Genomic DNA, 23,788 nt, shown 5'->3' on the forward strand with positions numbered 1-23,788 from the left:
ACAAAACAAAGATTGAACTAAATTCTTAACTAGAATTCCATAAAAGATTAAAAATAATGTAAACGATATAGTAATCGATATATTGCTTGCAAAATAATAATTTTGCTTAAAAATGTGCAAACGATAGTTTTCTGATGAAATACTTTACAAACGTATTCTCTGGCAAAAATGATGTAAACTCAAAAATTTATGTAACTTATAATTTTTAAAGAATTTCGGTAAAACAATTCGAATTAAACAATTAAATAATAAAATACAAATCTTTGTTTAGCGCAAACTGTTTAGTTAAAAAAAATGCACTTTTAATTTATAATTCTTATTATTGTTATTATTATTAATTTACCTCTGCATTGTTTAGTTCGCGAAAAATGTTTATGATAGTTTTGTTTTATAGTTTTAAGTTGTACATTTATTAAATCAGTAAATCTTAACAGAAAAAGAAAAGGAACGTATAATTTAATTTTTGCTTTTATTCCTTCAATTCATTTTATGAAGAAGTAAAAATAATGTATGATATCGTTTTATTTTGAGATTAGTATCTACTACTCCGACAGTGGTTGTGGTCCATATTATCCTCTGACATTTCACTTCAAATAAAACTATAAAATAAAAAAGAGAACAATAGTTATAATAAGTTTCCTTTCCAAAATTCCTGTTTCAAAGGTACCGCTCCAGCCAAGTAGGGTGGGGGAGAGGAATAAAATGAAATAAACGAAAGCGAAAGAAAAAATTAATCTGGAAAAGAAAAAAATTATAATAACTGCCGCCAAAAAGGCTTTCCCGCAGCGATAACTATCTCATCGCGGATCTGGCAACACAAATGATCGCCAGAGCGAGGGTTAACATCTACAGCCTTTTCCCCAACCATTCAAGGCACCTGTTTCTAAAACCCGCTCTATCGGAACGAAAACGAAAAGCGTAAAACTTTTTTTGTACCATTTCAAAAAAAGAGAACAGTAGTGTGTTGGTAGTGAAAGGTTTCACTCGAAGAATTTGTTGTGCTGCCACTTTCGGTGAACAAAATTATTTAATTTTATAATCGTCTGCTTCTCATGGAATTCTATATTGTCTGCTCAAATGAACGAATCGTGTATTTTGGGCGATTTCGTGGGAGATAAAAATAAATTCGTCAGTGTTTGTTTACAAATACTGAAACAGCGTGCGCTATGACGTGACGTAATTCAACAATGGTTACCGATAGGGATTGTTTTGGATGAAGAAACACATGGATTAGCACGTGTTGGGAATGTGACGTAGGATATTGGCAACTAATCCAATGGATTATTTTGGATTGATATAGAATTGGAGTATATTGACTTATTGTGTTTTGGATACATTTGTGATTAATACAAATATTACTCGTGAGCTGTGATTTTTATGTTTGTTTTAATGGTGCTATTATCTATGAGTGCCTGATTTTAACCGTTTAGCCACTGGTGTTATTGCCTGAAATCTGGTGTGGAATGTTATGCCTTTCTCTTATACAAAGGTGAGTAAATTCAGCAGCAATTCATTTCCTTTTTCAATATTCAAATAGCACCCTCGAGTTTTTTTTTTTTTTTTTCCCCTTTTAAATTTGTAATACAAGAAACTTCTTTCTATATCTGTCATATTAAAAATAACTTCGTTTCACCTACCACAAAGGTCGGGGCTAAACTAATCAAGGCCAGAAAGATACTTTGTAAGACCAAATTAGATGTAGTGAGTCCAAGAATTTTCAATGTGTCTACACAATATTTATAAAATGAATGTTACTTACTAAGCTAAACAGTTTTTAGACGGTAATTAAGCTTCTCATAAGTGTCCTATGTTAAAATTCGATTAGGGTTAACTGATTCGTAGGCAATAAATGTTTCTCACCATTCTATTATGAAATATCCATTGCGAAAAACGATTATAGTTAGGATTCCATTAACATTTGGTAAAGAATTGTAAGTTTTCGTGTGTGGTTTCTTAATTCATTTTATTCAAAATTAATACACTCTAAATGTTCTCGTGAAGGTGAGTTTGATATTTGACAGGGAGACGTAATACTTGACTCAGAATTTTACCTGTATTAAACTGTAAAAAATTCCGGATCAAATTGCGGTTAAAAGTACCAGCACTCAGGGTGCAGATACTTTTTATCGTAAAATTTATTTTTACCAGAACATGCTACTTATTTTACATTAAAAATGGATTTTGAGGTAAAATGTATTTTACGAATGATGCACCTAAAGTGCCGCACTTTAAACCTTATTATTACACGGAATTTTTTACAGTGTATGAGTTGGGTACAAAATTACGAGAATGCGTTACACGATTTTATTTTACATTAAGTTTGGGAATAGTGTGTTGCTCAACTGTATTAAAATAAACATGCAATCGCTGAAAGAATTTGAAAAATTTTATTACAATATATTATAAGTTACAATCCTCCAAAAAAATTTACCTATTTTTATATAAACAAAACGTTTATGTACCTATTTTTACATAAACATAATAAAAATAAGTGTAATAAAAATAAATGAAATAAAATTAAATATAATAATTCATTTTACTAAAAGGAAGTGAGTTTGAAAATTAAAAAAAGTTCATACTTTTTAAACGCTACGTGGCAAACACCACTGCATCTTTGCATCTTTGCATATTGTTTTATTCTCATTTTTAACACAATATTTTTTATTTCGAAATTAGCGAGGTTAATTTCTGTTTTATTCTTGTTTTTAAAACAAAAATTGCTTTGATATTTTAAACGAAAAAAATCGATGGTAAATGTTAATCAAATTTCAATGTATGTCTATTTTTAACTGCTTTCTTTTGTTTAAAAGTGACGAAATTTAGAATCCTCTATTCACTGCTGATCTTTTATGAAATCAGAACTACTTTTATTCAGTTATTTTTCATTGAAAAAATGACGGTTTATATTTTCTTTGACGGTTCATATTGATTATACGTTTCAATTCACGGTTACATATTTAATAAAAATTTTAAGAATGCGCTTTTCTTTTTTTGTACGTGAACTTTTTAAATATAAATTTTTTGAGAGACCGAATAGCTTATACAAATAATCATAAAATGTTTCAACATTCAAATTATACATGTCTCTAAAATAAATAATTTCATTGAGAAATAATTTTCATTTTTTCAAGCTAAATTACAACACAACTCCTAATTAACCTGTTACGTTATTTGTGTTCTTCTTTTAGGACAGTGTTTCCCAAACTTATGACTTTTGTGTACCCTTTCTAAATTTTTCATAACGCTGTGTACCACTAATAAAAAAATGAATGTATTTTTTACTATAAAAAAATGCATAAAAGTTAAAAATCACAACTGGCTGTTGACAGCACTAATTATTAACTGTTAACTCAGCAAAAAATAGCCAATAGAAAAATACGCAATCGTAAATTTTCATGGCTAGCTTTTTTTTTTAAAGAAATGTTCGTTTTTTGCAAGATATTTCGCATAAGAACGCGTACTCCCGCTAAACTGTTCCCGTACCCCTGGGGGTACGCATACCACACTTTGGGAAACACTGCTTTAGGCTTTCTTTATGGCTTTCTCGGTTCGGACAATAATTCGATGAATGTTTTTTTGTGTGGTTAAATCTTAGTTTTTGATTCGTTAAACTATTTGATTGAAATATTCAACATTGTAATCTTAACAGTAAATTAAAAGTTTAAATTTAGTTAGTTACTAATAAAATTTAATATTTAATTACTTTATATTTAAATATTGATATTAAATATTCGATATATTTTTTGCAACAAATTTAATCAATGATAAGGGATAAATAACATGCAGATATTAAAATAATATTATGTCTGCATATATAACGTAATAATGTATTACAAGTAAAATCGAATAGTGATTTGTTTTACGTATTAATATTCCTTCTAAGGTTTTGGGGAGTTTATTTTTAACATAAATAACAAGAAGAAACCTCATACTTCATATCAGTCGATGAACAGCCGACCCAATTTTGGGTTTACGTCTACAAATGTTCAACTCCGTAGCCTTGTAATTTTGAACCAATCCAGAAGAAAAGGAAACTCCTGGATCAGTACCCCCAGAGGTATTGATTTGTTATAGGAACATGGAGGACTTTGCGACTTGACACATTTAACGTGCATCAGTCACCATTACTTCACGGGGAGTCTTCGGCCGGCGGGGATCGAACCCACGGAACTCTTGGACATAAGCCCACCGCCCTACCAACTAGGCTATCCCAGCCTCAAGAAACCCCATAATAAATTCTAAAGCAGCTCATGCATATTGATAGTTTAACATATTTGACACTATAGCAGAGGGCAAATGTTTATAAAGATATTAAGGCCAAATATTTTAAACTCATTTTTTTAAAAAATAAAATAAAATAAAAGAGTTTTATTAAAACACCTACTACAGCACTACAGTAGTTATTTAATAATTGTTTTTGCTTAAAAACGTTAATTTAATTGCCTTAAATAACTCAAAAAGATAAAGTTATTGAAATTAGTATTACCAATCTTCAGTTATAATTTCCTCAAAGTGTTTGAAACATTATTCCGAAATCGCCGAAGTTTTATATATTTCTGGATACTTAATTATAGCTAACACTGTTTATTTAAAAATATCGTTTCTTATAATTATTCTTGTATAAATATACTTTTTTCGTAATTAAAATTCAAATTCTTACCTAAATGATAATTTGTTATTAAGAAATGCTTTAGTAATTTACAGCTTTCAGTAGCTGGGATTTTTTTAATATTAGTAATAATCTTTTAAAAAGTATTTTACAAAATCGTAACGAAGTAAAGTCTAAATTATTATTTTAATTTATTATAAATCGATACATTCCTTACCACTTCTTGTAAAAATTTTGTCGGTGTTAATATGAGTATCATATTATTGTTTAAGACAATGCATGCCTTAAAAATAATTAACTATTTAGATAAAATAAGGATTCATATTGCAATTTGAAGGAAATATTTGAATATTTTTCGTACCCGATTATCATGTGATTATTATACTATTTTGAAAAATTGAAATGAAACAAAATATTCAATAATCATGTGATTATTATACTGTTTTGAAAACTGAAATTAAACACTGTATTCAGCAGTCATTATTATATTCTTATCATTATTATTAAACTATTTTGAAAAAATGAAATGAAACAATATATCCAATAGTCATGTATTTATTATATTGTTTTGAAAACCTTAAATGAAACAATGCATTCAACAGTCATGCTATTATTAAACTATTTTGAAAAAACGAAAAGAAACCATATATCCAATAGTCATGTGATTATTATATTGTTTTAAGGACCTGAAATGAAACAAAGCATTCAACAGTCATGCTATTAATAAACTATTTTGAGAAAATGAAATGAAGCAATATATCCAATAGTCATGTATTTATATACTGTTTTGAGAGCCTAAAATTAAACAATGCATTCAACAGTCATGCTATTATTAAACTATTTTGAAAACCTGAAATGAAACAATGCATTCAACAGTCATGCTATTATTAAACTATTTTGAAAAAATGAAAATAAACAATATATCCAATAGTCATGTGATTATTATACTGTTTTGAAAACCTAAAATGAAACAATATATCCAATAGTCATATGATTATTATAATGTTTTAAAAAACTGAAATGAAGCAATAACTCTAATTGTCATATGATATTTCCTCTGGAGGGGTACACTAGTACCCTGTAATATAATACGTAGTCCAAATTGAAGAGAGATATAGGACCATATTTTTATGCAGAATATTGACCTCGAAATTCCTCATTTTAACGCTATTCAGCACACTATTATATACATTGTAACCTATAACCTTATTAAAATGTTTTAAAAATTAAAATTAGATAATATAGCCAATATTTAAGTTATTATTATGTTAGTTTGAGGAACTTTAATAAAACAATAAATCTAAATGTCTTGGTATTGTAATTATTATGTATTTTGAGAAACCGAAATGAAACAAAAGATTTTTTGAGCATTAAAAGAATTATTGTGATCAATGAAAGTGTTAAAATGATGCGCGACAACAATACAAATGATACAAGGTGCGCGCAATCCTATAACAATGCATCAAAAAAGTTGCAACAATACGAATCTTGAAAGGAATACTTAACTATTTGGACAATGTATTTTTACCGGCATTCTTTCATCTAATTATGGGCAACGGTTGGAATATCAATGAAGGATATTTTTTAACTACTTACTGTCACGAACATTTCTTTTCGGGCGTCTGTTAAATAATCTATCAAAATAATCACTCGTTTTTTCTTTTTTCTTTTTCTGTTGTGAATGACACGATTATGAATTACAGTTTAATAGTATTAAATGAAGAAAATTGTTTGGAAAGTTGGCTTTTTAATGACTTTTGGTTTGAATAAATTATATCACAATTTTGTAAATTTAAATGTGCAAACGAAAATGTATTTATTTCATTTGTGTATATTATTAATATTTATTTTATGTCGCTTAAGAATTATCTAATGGTTATAAATATTAGAAAGAAAAAAAATGATATGATTAACTTCAAGTATATTTGAAGTATGTATGTGATAATGTTTGCAAAAATATTTTATTTCATAAAATACCACAAAGTTTAATACCCGGAAAGTAAATTTTTGGTGAAATTACACTGTATAGTAATCACTGTATAGTATCATTACTGTATAGTAATGATATTTCTGGTAAAAATAATAATAATTTTACTTAATGGAACCAAAATATTTAAGCCATTCATTTGGTAATTTTTCCGTCTATATGGTAATGGTAAATGGTAAATTATGCTTTTTAGAATTATTGTTATTATTACCACACTTTTAGTAACTTTCAAATCTAGCGTATGACGCGTATTCAGGCGTTATTAAATTATGTTTTTAGAGATAATTATTATAATTATTACAAAAACACATTTCCCTATCTAATACTTTATATAAAAGTTAGTATTTCGCAAAAACTATATTGTAGTAAATATTTGATCAATTATATTTATTACAACCAATATTTAGCATTGTTAAAATGTTTTTTAAGTCACGTTGGCGTGATAGTTAAGGTAGATTATGGTTCTATTATATTATTATGGTTCTATTTACGGTAGTTAAGCTCAGTGGGTATTGAAAAAAAATTATTTTTTTCATATTTAATTCTTAGTTGCTGTTAAAAAAAATCGTTTTTGATATTTGTTATGCCAAAACTCAGTGTTGATAACCAAAAAAAGATAACAAACAGTTGACAGTTTGTAAAAATGTAGCGTTACAATTAATAACAAAGCTTTTGCATTGTTGAAATAACATGAAAATATCCAATTCTTGCATAAGGCATTTCTTGGTCGAGTACTATTGTATTTTGGTGATCAGAAGTGGGCCTTTTAAGCTGTAAAAAATCCGGATCAAATTACGGTAAAAAGTGTCGGCACTTAGGGTGCTGGTATTTTTTACCGTAAAATCCATTTTTACCCGAACATGTTATGAAATAAAAATCTGATGTACCGTAATTTTTACAGTTATAATTCGATTAAAATCACTCTAATTAAATAAATATTACTGTATAATATTTTACGGTAAAATGGTTTTAACCGATGTGCTGTCCTATAACCCTATCCTATGTACTTAATGTTTCAATGTAATGATTGCCACTGGTGTGGAAAAAAAACTATGCTTACTATCAAATTAAAAATCTTGCCTAAATTCTGGAACAATCTTTATTAAGCAATAATTTCTTTTTTCTTTTTTTTTCTTTTTTTTTTGCATGTTGAGTGCATGGCATACTATTTAAACTTTTATAATTAACATTGAAAGCATTTTTGTCACATTAAGAAAAATGCATTTTCATCATGATAATCAGGGAAAGAGATAATATTCTATTCAACCGGTAAAGGTTATAAATTTGTTTGCATGTATTGTACAAATGATTTATTTTGCTTCTGAATTCCTTTGCTTCTGAAGTTTTCCTTTCGGTCACGTTGTCTGACACATGAGATTTTACCTTAAAACTCATTAAAAAAAATACAAAATTAATGCGTGAATAAATTAAAGTTTTATATAGATCAGGTGTAAAAAATTTATCTTTTTGTAATTTGAAGGGTCCGGATATTTTTTAAAAAAAAACATGAAAATTGAAAGCCCTAAACATTTTACGTGATATAACTTTTTGCAAGATGTTATCAGGTAAAATTTTAAGATTTTCATTAATATTTAAAATGATACATTTAAAAATTTTATAATTATTAATTCAATAATACAAAAAATATTTGATAAAGTTAAAAATATTTATTAATATTTCATTAAATATTTTTGTTCATTCTGTCCTTAATATGAAAATTTCAACTCATTTTTATCAAGCTCTTATGCTTATGTTTTTACAAAGGAAATGGAAGTTAAATTTTTTAGTTCCTGAATAGTTTGATTTTAATTTTGAGAAATAATTAAAGCTTTTTGCCTTAAAAATTTTAATGTGTTTTTTTTTTTTTGGATTATTCGATTTTTAAATTAAAACCATGAATTTTAATATAAATGTAAAGCCTTATTTGTGTTGAAAAGTTAAATAAATAACAAATAATGCATTATATAATATAATATAAAAAAATAATATAATAAATAAAATGTACTATAATAGAATAATAAATATGAAAATATAATAATGTATAAAAATATAATAATGTATAAAAATATAATAATAAATAAGTGCAAATTTTGAAACAAAAATCAAAATTTTGTGTTTAACGAGATGTTACGGGATTGCTGTATATGAAATTTAGTTTATTCTATTGAGTTTTTGAATAAGCTAATAGCAATAAAAAAGCTGTTTTGTAAACTTCTTAGTTTTCAAAGCTGATTTTAATTGAATGCAACTGAAAACGTTCTTCTTGCAAATGTCTTTTTGGTAACTTGTTTTTGGTGCTTCAGCACATTCTAAAGTAAAGCTGTTTTAACCTAAAATGTTTTTTTTTTTTTCAGCTGATCTCTGTAACTATTCGCTATAATTGTAAAATAAGAGATATTGGTAGTTTCTTAACAATATTAAAAATAATACCCAAAGTAATGATTTTTGTTAAATCTTATTGTACTCTAATAGCAATTTCTCGGAAAAGAATGGTTAAATAATACTTTATTTAATTGTTATTTTACTATATTCAAACAAAACAGTCCAATCCATAAACAAGTTGATATTCAAACTGTTAACTGTGAGAAAAACCGTTTATTAACTGCTTTCACCTAATATGGTTAAGCAAGAATTCCATCGCACCAACTAGGCCCACCTTATGAAGCCACCTTAAAGCTGGGTACATATTGCCGAGCTGTTAATCTCATGTCCGACAGAACGCAGGTTCGAGTCACAGCGATGACACCACAATATTTCCTTCTTTCCCTTCAACACGTGAAGAGTTTCCAGTGTCCTGCATTCCCCAATTTGTAATCCTAGACTGTTAGAAAACGATACTTTCATTCAAGCATAGATGGAAGCACCATAAAGCTCCTTAAGACAAAAACGTATATTACGGTTTTGGAACCATGCTAGTAGTAAATTGTTTAAAAAAAACGCATTCATGTTTTATTTTCACTATACTAGTTGTAGATGGTTTTAAAGCCGTAAAGATAAAAAAGATGTTATTTGCGGTGAACTTTACGGCTAATTGGATGAACAGACTGCTAACGGCTATTTTGCCGTAATTTTAGAATGAAAATTCTAACAGTGTATAACAGATAAAGTTTCCACTCAAGAATTGCGTAAAATCTCTAGTTGAAACTTGAGCCATTCTTTAAATACATAATCAAATCTAAATGTTAGTTCTCATCTAATAAAGATGGTGATGACGTTAAAAACGACGTTTCCTCTTAACCAAGCATCTAATTAATTGTTATTTAACTTCTTTTTTTCCCTAATCAAATTGATAATGATTCAGCAAATTACAAGTTCATTCATAATCTCTACCCCTTTAGGCCCTAATTCTAGACAAGGAGCAGTGGTAAATAAATTTTTTTTTTTATCAAATGTTTACATAGTAAAGATACGAGATATTTTATTATCAAGAGATGAAGTAGTTCTTGTTGTTGCGACTCAGATTTATGGTTTTTTATTTTTATCTTGGGTGAATTATATTTGCAGAAATGGGTTCTTGTAGCGGCGATGAAGTGGACCACTTGAAAGAGTGGCATGAAAATGGTTTATAATGATAAAATAATCATTTTGATATGGCGTTCAACTTGAACGGAAATGGCGATAAATTGGGTGTAAGGAAATTGGTGTGTACATTTTGGCGACGCTTCATTTCGTGGGAAAAAAGGAATATTTTAGATAATAATTTACTTTCTTAAGAGGTATCGTTTTGAAATCCAATATCATGTACTTCATAGAGCTCAATTATAATTAATCATACATAACGATTGGTTATTATATTATAATTATAATAATTGCACAATACTTATCGGAAATATGCATTAAAATCACTGCAAAAAATTCGGTGCGTGGTTGCTATGATTTTAAATGTTGAGATAAATTAAAAAAAATTCCAGTGCAAATAGTCGCATTTTTAATTGAATTTCTCACTGTTATAGCTTTATTTATTTAATTATTCATTTTATGTTTGTTTATTTTTCTGACTGCACTTATTTTCATGCACATTAGAATCAATTTAATGGCTTCATCACAAAAATATTTCGTTTAAAAAACAAGCACATTTTTAGTAAAGTATTCGCTAGAATTGTTATTTTGTCAATTTTATGTAATTTTTTTTGCACGATAAACTACAGTTCTGTACTGTAAAATGCATTTAGTTTACCTAAACACCAAAGATGGTGGCAATTCTACACCAAAAGTTTTTTTTTACAGTGATTAAAAATTGATAGTATCAATTAATATAATTAATTATCATACTTTTACCTGCTTTAGATTCTTTTCTATTAATTCATAATAGAATATAATACAAAATATGATATTTATAATAATATGCAACTATATAATTTGTGTAATAACGGAATAATATAAAATTGTATGATTATGTGGAGAATGTTAAAAAAATTACATAAAATGAGTAAAATTATACAATACGGATGAAAAAATGATATAAAATTGATAAAATAATTGTTTAAAAGATTTAAGGGTCTTTTATTTTCTTTTAAACATTATGTTAAAGAGTAAATAAAATATTATTACAAAGATTTAATAATAATAAAAATTCAGGTCATTTTTATGCTTGTGTTCCGTCAAAGTATTAATACAAGACAGCAATAATATTACAGTTCCATTATTTGTAGTACTTAAAACGTCTTAAAATCAGGAACTCATTTCTTATCTCGAAACACTATTATCTCTTAAATTAACGCGTCCGAAGTAATGATTCAGCTGTGGAATTTTAAGCGCTGAACTAAGTTCATAATCTCATGTTTATGACGCGAATGTTTAATGCGCAAATTATTTCAAATCATGCAACGAATACATTTTTGTTTATTGTAACAAATATTTTTTTTAAAAAATGCATTTGTAAGCATAAAATATTTGAAAAAAAATCCTTTCGAAAAATATTTAACTTACCAAAAGGTTAAATTCATTGAAGAATCGATTTTGAACCCTATACAAATTAAATGATTCGAGAGAATTATAATGCACTGTAAAAAATTCCGGATCAAATTGCAGTAAAAAGTATTGGAACATCCGTAAAATCCATTTTACCGTAATATCCATTTCTACTGTAAAATTTCAGACGGTAATTTTTACAGTAATATTTATTTGATCACAGTGATTCAGTGATTTTACAATAAATATTATTTTAAAAATTCATGTACATTAGATTTTTTGTACTGTAAAACTTTACGGTAGAAATAGATTTTGTGGGGAAAAGTACTGGCATTCTGAGTGCCGGTACTTTTTATTGTTATTGCAGTGTATATGTGTGCAACATAAATGTAGCGTTTTGTGTTGCTCGAATTATCATTGATAAAATATGTAAACATAAATGTAAACATAAAATGACAAAAGCTAGTAAAAATGTCCCCGCCATTTCTCTTTGCCATGTATACAGTATTACAATACTGTACTTAATCGATATAAACGGAATAGTAAAGTAAAAAATCGTAATTTTTACCGTAAAATTGTATATTTTTTGTAGTAATATTTAATTACAGTGATTTTACAGTAAATATTACTGCAAAAACTATCAGACTTTTGTTCCGTAAAATTTTACGGTCGTTATGATACAATATGAACGGAATATTGCAATAATAAACCTTTCATTATCGAAAACAGCTTAACATTAGCTTTCAAATTATGGAGTTAATGCTTCGCTGCAACTATACAACTTTTATTTATTATTTCTGTAAATAATTTTCTGATGTCCTACTATATTATAAAGCTGTTTTTCTTAAATTTCCTAAAATAGCTTGATAGTTCTCCGATATTGAGCTTTTCAATTACAGTCAAATAAACCAAACAAAGTATTTTTTGCAGACTGTATTTTTAGGACACATACTCAAAACAAATACGACAAAAAGAAACGCGTATAATTCATTCTGATAACTGCATATTTATGAATTCATCATTTGCGTTATTACATTTCTCCTACTTTTACAATCCATAAAAGAAATAAATAAAAGAAATAAATAAAAGAAAGGAAACTGCATTGGGTATTCTTCACCCTCAGCTGACAGAATATAATCAGACCCAGATGACTACCGCCATTCTTTCTCTCATTTACCTTATTTATTTTGATTTCGTAGTAAAATCTGTCACAATTAATGAACGATGTGGGCATGCCCGTCAGAGCAGGTGCCTTTCTCCGCGTGACGTCACTTGGCAACAAGTGAGTTGAGAGAAATGAAGGTTATAAGTTTCTCTTTGGAGAAGTGAGTGATTTTATTTTCATTTTGTGATGAAATCCTTTTAACCAAACTTATGTCCAAGTTGAAATTTCCAAAAATATTTCGTTTGTTATTATTGAGCTATCATTGAGTTACTATTGAAATCAACTACATTATCTTAAATTTATGACTGAAAAGTTATCGTTTTATTTTGAAAAAGTCGAAACATTGCGCAACGTTAAAAAACTATAGAAACAGATGTATTAATTCGTTTGCAAGAAATATTTCGTTTGAGTTATTATTGAAATCAAATACATTATCTTAAATTTATTACTGATGAAAAGTTATCGTTTTATTTTGAAAAAGTCGAAACATTGCGCAACGTTAAAAAACTCTAAAAACAGATGTATTAATTCTCGCCGAAAACTTTTCATTTTAAAAAAGGTTCCTGTGTGATTACAAATTCCTGCCTGAAAACCTTTTGATTTATTTGAAAGAACTGTCACGTTTGCTAAAAATCAAAAAGTTGCCTTTTGAACCTGCTTTTGAACCTGCTGAAACCTGCCTGAAAACCTTCTGACCTAACTTATGTCCAAGTTGAAATTTTCAAAAATATTTCGTTTGTTATTATTGAGCTATCATTGAGTTATTATTGAAATCAACTACATTATCTTAAATTTATGACTGATGAAAAGTTATCGTTTTATTTTGAAAAAGTCGAAACATTGCGCAACGTTAAAAAACTATAGAAACAGATGTATTAATTCTCGCCGAAAACTTTTCATTTTTAAAAAGGTTCCAGTCTGATTACAAATTCCTGCCTGAAGACCTTTTGATTTATTTGAAAGAATTCTCACGTTTGCAAAAAATCAAAAAGATATCAAAAAAGATTCTATTAATTCATACTGAAGATTTTTCGTTTTAAAAAAAAGTTTCCTGCCTGATTACTAATTGCTGCCTGGAAAATTTTCGTTTTTTTTAAAAAAAAAAAAAGTTGTAGACGCTTTGCACAGTGACAAAAAAGTTATGAAAGTACAAATTTAGTTATAATTAATATTTACGCGAAGTTCCATAAATAAAAATAATGTTGCAATTGTATTTACTAAAATATTTGATGAATATAAATTAATAAATAAATCTTTAAGTTTATCTTTTGAAAGTCACGAAATTTTTTTTTTGGTGGATAACAATTGTATCATTGTTTTAACGTATATGACATTATATTCTACTATAATAACTATAGTATTTAGTAAATGTTTGCTCAAACAATACTTTCAGTTAAAAAAATAATTAGTAAACAAAATATGAGTAAAACGCAATTACTATTAGATGAATTTCAAATATAAGTTTTTATATTAAATAAAAATACAAAACACTCGTAAGGAATACATATAAACTTATTGTTGCAGTGTAAACAAATTTTTGTCATAAAAACGTGTTCTTAATAATATTTTTTAGTGGTTCAAAATTATTTAGGAGTTAACTTATACTTATAACATATGTTGGGACTTTTAAAAAAATTTTAAAATTCACATAATCGGCGTGAGAATTGAAAGTATGAGCTCATTAGTTGAAGCGTAAGTAAAGGTGTAATTTTTATCAAGCAAATGTGCAAAATTCCATCTCATTTTCTCTTCATAACATTAATTAGTCGTTGCTGTCTAATAAATTAATAGCTTCACAATACGTCTTATGTCGTAGCATTAAAATGTTTAGCAACATTTATGGAACATCTCTGAGGCTTAAATGTAACCATTAAACATATTGATTGCTTTTAACTCGTACATTGAGAAAAAAAATATGGTCAAAACTACCAGAATAAGGTAAAAATAATCGTCTGTCTGGCAGTAAAGTTTGGTAATTATCACCGAAGTGCTTTGGTAATAGTTTTAGAAAACTAACTATAAAATATGGTTACATAATATGTGATAAAATCTGGTATATGTGAAAAAATTTGGTAATTTTATCATGATACTTTAGAGCTCAGCATAAAAACCATTTACTCGGTTGAATTTACTTTTCAGTTTTGTATTTTTTACTTAAATTATAATTTTGAAAATCAGTATTGCCGGTGAACCGTTACTATATGAACCGAATAATTACCAAATAAATGGTTTAAATATGGTATACTTTAGTTTTATTTACCAAAATTCAGTTTTTTTTTTCTTTTTTTTTTAAAAAAAAAAGCAGAAATGTTACGACCGTACGATACGGTAATTTTACCAGATTTTTTTTTCTTTGTTTATGATATAGTTTCAGAAGTGTAGTTGTTCATCTAATAGTAAAATCTTAAAGAACAAGTATTCATTTAACTGAAATTCATATTTCTAATTGTTTATCTAACAGTTATATTGCATACCTTAAGCATAATACGTGTCTCAAACAGTTCTGGAAAGCAATATAAAAATATGGTTATTTTCTTACTTACTCTTAAAACAAAATACTAAATAACCATTTATATACTTAATTATTCTTTTTATATTTTTCAAATTACGACAAGTGTCTTTTCCTTTAAGAATATTATCGCATATTCAGATCAATTTCAAACTAATGAACCACTTTATATCCAGCATGTACACAAATCTTTTTTTTTTTCGTTGAGGTTTATGTGATAAAATTTTTTTGCCCTCTCGTGCATTTGTAATCTTAGATTCCGCCTTAGATAAATATAAAAAAAGTGCACGTCTACGAACAACATTAAAAAATGTTCTTGTATTTAAGATTTACATTCCTAATTTCTTATTATAAAATAATCACGTAAACCTTTTTTATAATTCAGTAAAGAGTTAAAATCGCCAAATGGAACATACGAAAAGAATATTAAGAACAGTTAAACATTTATATTATGACTTTTCGTCACTCTAAAGAAATTTTGATGCGACAAAATGTTTTTTTAATCAAAATCAGGTGACGTCTACATGGTACTAAGTTCAACTACAAATTAGCAGTTATGTCTTTGGAATTTGTTAACTATGTAACAGGAACGTTACGAATGATAGCAAGATACTGCTCTCCAATTTAATATTCAGTTTTCAGAACTTGGACACACAATGTATGTTTTTTCATGTAACATTGTATGTTACAGGAACGTTACGAATGATAGCAAGTTAATGCTCTCCAATTTAATTTCATTTCCAGTTTTCAGAACTTGGACACACATTGTATGTTTTTTCATGTAACAGTGTATGTAACAGGAACGTTACGAATGATAGCAAGTTAATGCTCTCCAATTTAATTTCCAGTTTTCCGAACTTGGACACAAATTGTATGTTTTTTAAATTGCGTTTTTAAATACTATTCTAAACATCATCATCAGATTTCTAAATTTCTTAATAGTGCAAACGAAAAGAATATGAAGAACAACCAAGGGTATCAAGTAAAAATTCAATCACCCTAACAATGCTGTTGTAAAGTTTTCTTCAGTTGAAGTTAGAAGATGCCTGCGATTTTTCACTTCAACAAAAAGTAACTATACCGTCAAAATTTGTTAACATTGTTACAAGTACAACTTAGTGTTTTACAATTTCAATTTTCAATTTACAAAACTTCAGCAGGTTGTAAAAAAAGTGTTTCGAAACAGTGTTCCTATTATTATACTGAAATTGTCATCTTTTTTAAAAATTTGCTGAATAGAACAAGCGAAAAGAATGCTAAGAAAGACCGAGCGTTTCGATTAGAAATTTAATCACTCTAGCGATACTATTGTAAAATTTTTTTCAATCGTATTTAGACGATGTCTGCAAGTTACTAAATCCAACAATAAGTTAGAAATTATATAAACTTTGTTGCAAGTACAACTTAGTGTTCTCTAATTCAATTTCCAGTTTTCAGAAATTCAAAATTTAGAAACAGATTGTAAGAACTGTGTTTTCCTGTCGTGTTCTTGTTACTATACTAATTTGCTAAATAGAACGTATTAAAAAATAGTGCTAAGAAACACCCAGTGTTTCCATTGGAAATTAAATTACTCTAATGATACTATTGTTAAGTTTTCTCTTTCAAATGAACTTAAGCGATGCCTGCAAGTTACTGAATCCAAAAACAAATTAGAAATGATATTAACTTTTTTGCAAGCGCAACTCCTATTCAATTTCCAGTATTCAGAAAATTTAGACACAGGTTGTAAGAAAAGTGTTTTCAAGTCGTGTTCGCTCTTATTCACTCTAACTATACTGTTGGAAAGATTTTTCAAGCGAACTTGGATAATGTCTGCAAGTTTCTTAATCCAAACAAATTGGAAACAACAAATTTGAAATTATATAAAGATTTTTACAAGGACAGTTTATTTTTCTCCAATTAAATTTCCTGTGTTCAGAACTTCAAAATATAGACCCAGGTTGTCAGAAAAGTGTTTCCAAATCGTGTTCTTTTTACTATACTAAACTCATTATCATATATTAAATTTGCTGAATAGAACATACAAAAAAAATGCTAATAAGAAACGAGCGTTTCTGTTAGAAATTTAATCACTCTGACAATGCTTCAATCTAACTTAGATGATGTCTTCAAGTTACTAAATCCAACAACAAGTTAGGTATTATGTAAAGTTTTCCCCCAGAACAATTTAATCTTTTCCGATTCAATTCCCAGTTTTCAGAACTTCAAGATTCAGGCACAGGTTGTAAGAAAAATGTTTCCAAATCGTGTTCTTTTTACTATACTAAACTCATTATCATATATTAAATTTGCTGAATAGAACACACGAAAAAAATGCTAATAAGAAACGAGCGTTTCTATTAGAAATTTAATCACTCTGACAATGCTTCAATCGAACTTAGACGATGTCTGCAAGTTACTAAATCTAATAACAAATTAGGAATTATGTGAAGTTTTTCCCTTGGACAATTTAATTTTTTCCGTTTCAATTTCCTGTTTTTAGAACTTCAAGATTCAGGCACAGGTTGTAAGAAAATTGTTTCCAAATCGTGTTCTTTTTACTATACTGATCTCATTATCATATTTTAAATTTGTTGAATAGAACATACGAAAAAAATACTAATAAAAAACGAGCGTTTCTACTAGAAATTAAATCACTCTGACAATGCTTCAATCTAACTTAGACGATGTCTGCAAGTTACTAAATCCAACAACAAAATAGATATTATACAAAGTTTTTCACAAGGACAATTTAATTTTTTCCGATTCATTCCCCATTTCTCAGAACTTTAAGATTTAGGCACAGGTTGTAAGAAAAGTCTACTATGCTAAAATCATGATTAGAATTTTTAAAAGGAAAAAGAAATTGCGAGATAGAACATTCTAAAAGAATATTAAGAAAACCCGAGTATCTCTATTAAGAATGTTCGTCACTCAAACAATGTTGCTGTGGTAACATTTTTTCAACAGAACTCAGACGTTGTCGAGAAACCGGTATGACGGAAGTATGTATGTATTCAGAAAACAAGAGTGATAGGTCAACTCGTGAGTACTATTTGGTGGCCATATTGGGAAGTTCATGTGGTTTGCCGTTTATTCATTTTACACAGTTCATCGCACAGGTTAAACAGTTTTTTTTTCCTTCATGCATATGATTTTGCATCATATTGATTATACATCTTGTTTTTTAGATGTTTAAATTTGTAAAAATTGCTTTATAAACTAGGAACTTTTTGCCCTTTTAAAAAAAAACTATTTTTGAAATTAAGTATTCTTTGTTTTTATGAGCCACATGACCGTGAATGAAATAAAAAGTTATTAAATTTAAATCTAGTGGGAATACCAACGATTTTTTATGTTTCTGACTTCACAATAAGTTAGCAAAGTAGGGAAAGAAAATACCAAGTAGCCACTTGCGTTTTTGAAAATGTTTGCACAAATTTTTCCAATCAAATTTAAAATATTTCAAAAGTGATAGCATCTGTAGTAATTGGTGTAATATCATAATGTTTTGCAATGTATAGTTCGAAGAAAAACGGACTATCCAGAATAACTTTTGATATAAATGATTGATAATTTAGATTATTAAATATACGGCATCTCTAAAATTCGATCTCTCAAGTCGACCGATTTCGGCCAAATTTTGTATTTTGCCATGTAAATTTACGTACTTTAAAATGATGTAAAAAATTGTTCACCTTACAATTCAAACTTTTTTCGACTATTGTCAAATAAAATAATAAAAATTATAAATATTTATTAAAATTTGCTTTTTTGCATGGAATTATCTTTGCATAAACGAATTTTATAATTGTGTGCAAAAATATTTCTATTCGACTTAAAAGTTCCCGAGAGTTAACAATATGGGATCCAAACTTTGGATCGCACTCCCGACCAAACTATGGGGACCATATTTCCCAGATTGTGGCTACCCTCGATATTTCGGGGGGACAGAAATCCGAATCCGTCGAAAAAAAGGAAGAAACCGTCGTTATTTAGAGGAAGTACGTTTTCGCATACTAATGTCGTAATTACTAATTCCAATTTTAATTCTAATTCTAGCATATTTAGTTAAGGTTACCCCCTTGAACTTTTAGCATGATTGAGTCTTTAGCAGATATACAAGTCTATGTAATTGAAACTAATGCTTTAAGTAAATGAAATACGAACAGTAAAAACTTAACTTTTACATAACATTAAACAAGTAAATAATATTCGTGGAAATATTAGAACACAACTATAGAGAAAGGTCGCTGACGTTATCTGTAGTAGAACACAAAAGCTAAACTCTCTTTATTACAGAAAACTAAACTTATACTTTTTGTTCAGTTGCCAGATCATGAAAGTTCAAAGTTAGTGCCGCCACAAGTCCTAGAACGTGAAGATCCGATCATAAAATTAAAAGTAATTCAGGGGGATGTGTTATAAAAGTGAATGTTTTGTACATGTTTTATAAAAGTGGAGCAAACTTCAAAGTGGCTGTACATGATGATGATCAATTTAACAGCACATGTTAATCAGCGAGTCACATTGTATAAAAGTGTATGTTTAATGAACACAATCTTAAGCACAAATACTAGGCAAAATATGTATTTTCATAATTTGCACATCAAATTATTTTTAAAAAAACTAAAATTTAGGGCAAAAATTAAAACATTCAGACATGCAATCTAAATTTTATTACCTTCTACCCCTTTATCTGCGTAATCACTTTACCAGACTATCACAGACATTGATTAGCCTTTCTTATTGCATTTGCAGCCAATCAAATCAATATTTCAATATCAATATGTAACTTCGTAACCTAATAATTTTGAAACCAACACTGTAAAAAAGAGAATTGCCGGATCTATTATTCAGAAAATTAAATTTGGTGGAGGAATTTTTGAATGAAATTAACCGATACTTGTATTACTTGAAATGAAAAGTCATGAAACTCTTCGTGAGTTGTATAGGCGGTTGGTACTTTAATCCATCTACTACTGTGAATATTTTGCGTCAGCATAGTGGTTGGTTCAAGTCAAGAACAGCACAAGAACTGATCATCCATCGCTGGAAAATGTACATGAGTCACCTGATTGGGAGATTACACTCAATGACTCAGCATTCCCAAATATGTGTTCTTGCCTTTAACTTACATAACTTAACTTGCATAACTTAACTTACATAACTTAACTTACATACTTTGACTTACATAACTTAACTTACATACTTTGACTTACATAACTTAACTTACATACTTTGACTTACATAACTTAACTTACATACTTTGACTTACATAACTTAACTTACATACTTTGACTTACATAACTTACACAGCATTTTCAAGCACACTCAATGTAGGGGCAATCGCACGCTGGTGAACTTGTCAAACACGAATTACTATTTACACTGAAAGAGTCTAATTACTATTAGCCATTTATACAGCAAGAAAATTCTGGTAAAATTGCCGTACTTTATAGAAATGACATATCCGAAGAAGAAAAAATAAACATAATTCTGGTCATAAAAACTAAAACATACGGTATTTAAAATATTCATTCGTTAATTGTTTCCTCCATATGGTAACGGTTTACCGAATATTCTGGTTTTTAAAATTATAGTTATTATTACCACATTGTTACAAAACTGAGGTAAATTATACTGAATAAATGGTTTTTATGCCATGGTCTAAAAAAGTATCGTGATAAAATTGCCAAATTTTACCATATATACTAAATTTTATTATATATTATTAAACAGTATTTTATTAGTATAGTATTTTATTGTATAGTATTTTATACAGTAACAGTATTTTATCATAATTTAACCATATTCTGTTAGTTTTGACCATGCTGTTATCAAAAATTTACATAGGCTTGAGATCAAACAATAAAATGGGTTTCAAAAACAATACAGCTTAGCCAATCAAAATTAGAGATGACACTGATAGTGTTCAATGCTAATTGTCTTGTTCGTTACAGCGCAGTGACAAAAATATAAAAGGACAAAGACTTAAGTGACCACTCCATCCCTTTTCCTCTAACATGAATTTATGTGAATCGATTGTTCATTTTAATGTGTGATGAAATCGCATACCTGTATAAAAGCTCTGTTGCCTACAAGTTATTGATTCCAACTACCTACATGTAACGTTATTACAAATTAGTCAAAAAATATCTTACGTCTTCAGTTTAATTACTAGCTTCTAATTTTCTGTACCGAGAGTTATAAGCGTATGTTGTTAAAAGTTCTAGATTTTATTTGTTTGTCATTTGAGTATATGTAAGTTGTAAGCTAGATTTTAATTCATTTGTTATTTGAGTATATGTAAGCCGTAAGTTAGAGTTAGTATCATCGGTTGCTATGGTGAGATCATAGAACAAAATTTAGTAGTTTTAACATATGTTGTAAGAGGGAAAAAAATTAATCGTACTCTTATTAGTGTTAAACTTATCATCAAGCTAATGTTTCTTCTTCTTTTTTTTTAATTTTTCATCTAAATTTTGAAAACCAATCTACGTTTGGGCAATCTTATGTGCTTAGCGGACTGAGAAAAATTAAGAAACGCAAACATACTCTGCGATTTCTTAAATCATTTTATTTACTGGTCACATTACTGTTTCGACGTGGTTAAAACCATTCAGGTATTAAGTTGCCCCAAGTTCCAGTGGATTAGCACAATCCTACTCTATCAACAACTCACGAAACAAAAACTTCACGCATCGCGAGCTATAGGACCATGATTCACATCTTCTATTATTCGTTAGAGCTGGAAAGAAGTAGAGAAAAAAAAATAGCTAACAAACGTAAGCATTGCAGTAAAATAGTAAATAGCAATTCTGATCTGCCATTCTGGACACGCACGGCGATTGGGTGACTTGATAAAAGGCTTGCGCAAGTTTTAGTCTATGCGAGGGAACATAAAAAGAAGCCTGTACGTGTTGAAACGCCGAATAAACAAGTTCTAATTTACAGTAGCGTTTAAAGAGGATGAAGAGATTGATTTTTTTCTTTCGAATCTTGGACTTTGAAAACGAATAAAATTTTGTTTATTTATTTTTCCGTCAGAAAGGTTGTAAATAAATTGTTCCACAGTTATATGAATCTTTATTTAAAATTGAATTAAATTAAATTCATTGGGCAATCCTACCCTAAGAAATGTCAGTTTTCTTCAATCAATACATAAAAAAATTTCAGATTGCGTTCTCTGCATCTTAAAATATTGCAAAAAACGTTCCAAATAGTTAATAATTATACTTCCAATCGTCCAAATTCCAACAAAAGGCTAGCGCAAGTTTAGGTCTATGCGAGGGAACATAAAAGGCTCGAAATAATTAATAATTATAGTCTCAATAATCCAAATTCCAATAAAAGGCTCGCGCAAGTTTTAATTTATGCGAGGGAATATAAAATGAAGCCTGTACGTGTTGAAAGGCTGGGTGAACAAGTTCAAATTTACAGTAGCGTTTATCTGTAGAGAGAAGATTGATTTAATTTGGGGTCTAAATCTCGAACTTGAAATTTTGTTTATTTGTTTTTCCAACTTAAAAAGGTTGTAAATGTGTCTCTTCAATTTATTTTAAATTGTTTTTATCTTTATTGAATTAAATTCATTGGATAATCTTTCCAAAAAGAAATGTTCGGGTTTCTTCAATCAAAATATAAAAAGTTTCAGTTGCATTCTTTAGACATCTTAAAAACATTGGAAAAACGTTCCACATAGTCTCAAGCGTTTGAATGTCATTTACTTATTTATAAAGTAGAAACAAATCTATTAAACACTTAAACTAGAAAGGTATGTCATGCACGTCCAGATGCTTTTGTCACTAAATCGCCAGTGACGTGCTGTACAGTCAGCATAAACGAGCCTTTAGATCTTAAAGACTTACATCCTAAAATTTTATGATTATGTAGGCAAATTTATATGGATTTTCCAATCTATATATCACTTTTTCATTGACTAGCGAGATTAAGCACTTTCACGTAGCATCCTGCATGCATGTTCTGCTCCGAAAATATGTACGTGAACGTGTAGCATGCTGTATGAAATGCATAATCTCTCTTCACATTTTCATGCACCATCTCGCATTCCCCAGAAAATATGCTCTTCGCCTACTTCTTGGAGAACTGTAGTTATTTTGTAGTAACGGCGTTGCACTGTGGAACAAAAATCATTTTTCGCTGTCAAAAATTTAAAAAAATGAAGTTATAAGAAAAAAAAATCTCAATATGGTTTTTTGTAGTAAAATATCCAAGGAATGTGACGCATTTTTCTGATTTTGTCCCACTGTGCGTTGCGCAGAACTTGGTACGAGTGCGTTCAGTTTAGTACAGTAGGAAACAAATAGCAAAAACGCTCAGAAGATAAAATATTAATAACATTTTATATAGTAGTAATATATACTTAAATAATATTTATACTTTATTTATTTAAAAAATGGTTACTTTTTAATGTTAGTAATTACTGTCACCTAAATCAGGAAAATGAGGACGAGGGGGGGTGGAATTCATTTGTAGCTTACTATTCCTAAACGACGCTGACAAATTTAATCAAAACATTCTAACTATCAGGAACAATTCTGATAGAACATCTCTCCGTTTTTGATCAGAACCATTATCGTCATGCATCCACTCCCTGATTGT

The 23,788-nt window shown here is 28.4% G+C and overlaps 1 protein-coding gene across 3 annotated transcripts in view; it reads left to right on the forward strand.

The window, feature by feature from the left end:
• Nucleotides 1-829: 829 nt before the first annotated feature.
• Nucleotides 830-23,788, forward strand: part of LOC107446121 (uncharacterized) — a 306,844-nt gene continuing 283,885 nt past the window's right edge. For 2 of the 3 annotated variants that reach the window (XM_087153884.1, XM_087153893.1), the window contains exon 1: nucleotides 849-1,489. The gene's annotated coding sequence lies outside the window, so the exon portion shown is untranslated. Of the gene's footprint in view, nucleotides 1,490-23,788 lie in introns of all 3 variants that reach the window. The other variant, XM_087153889.1, reaches the window with a different exon arrangement.

This window comes from Parasteatoda tepidariorum, chromosome 10 (assembly GCF_982258835.1).
Source record: "Parasteatoda tepidariorum strain Cologne lab strain chromosome 10, Ptep-v5.0, whole genome shotgun sequence".
NCBI lineage: Eukaryota > Metazoa > Arthropoda > Arachnida > Araneae > Theridiidae > Parasteatoda > Parasteatoda tepidariorum.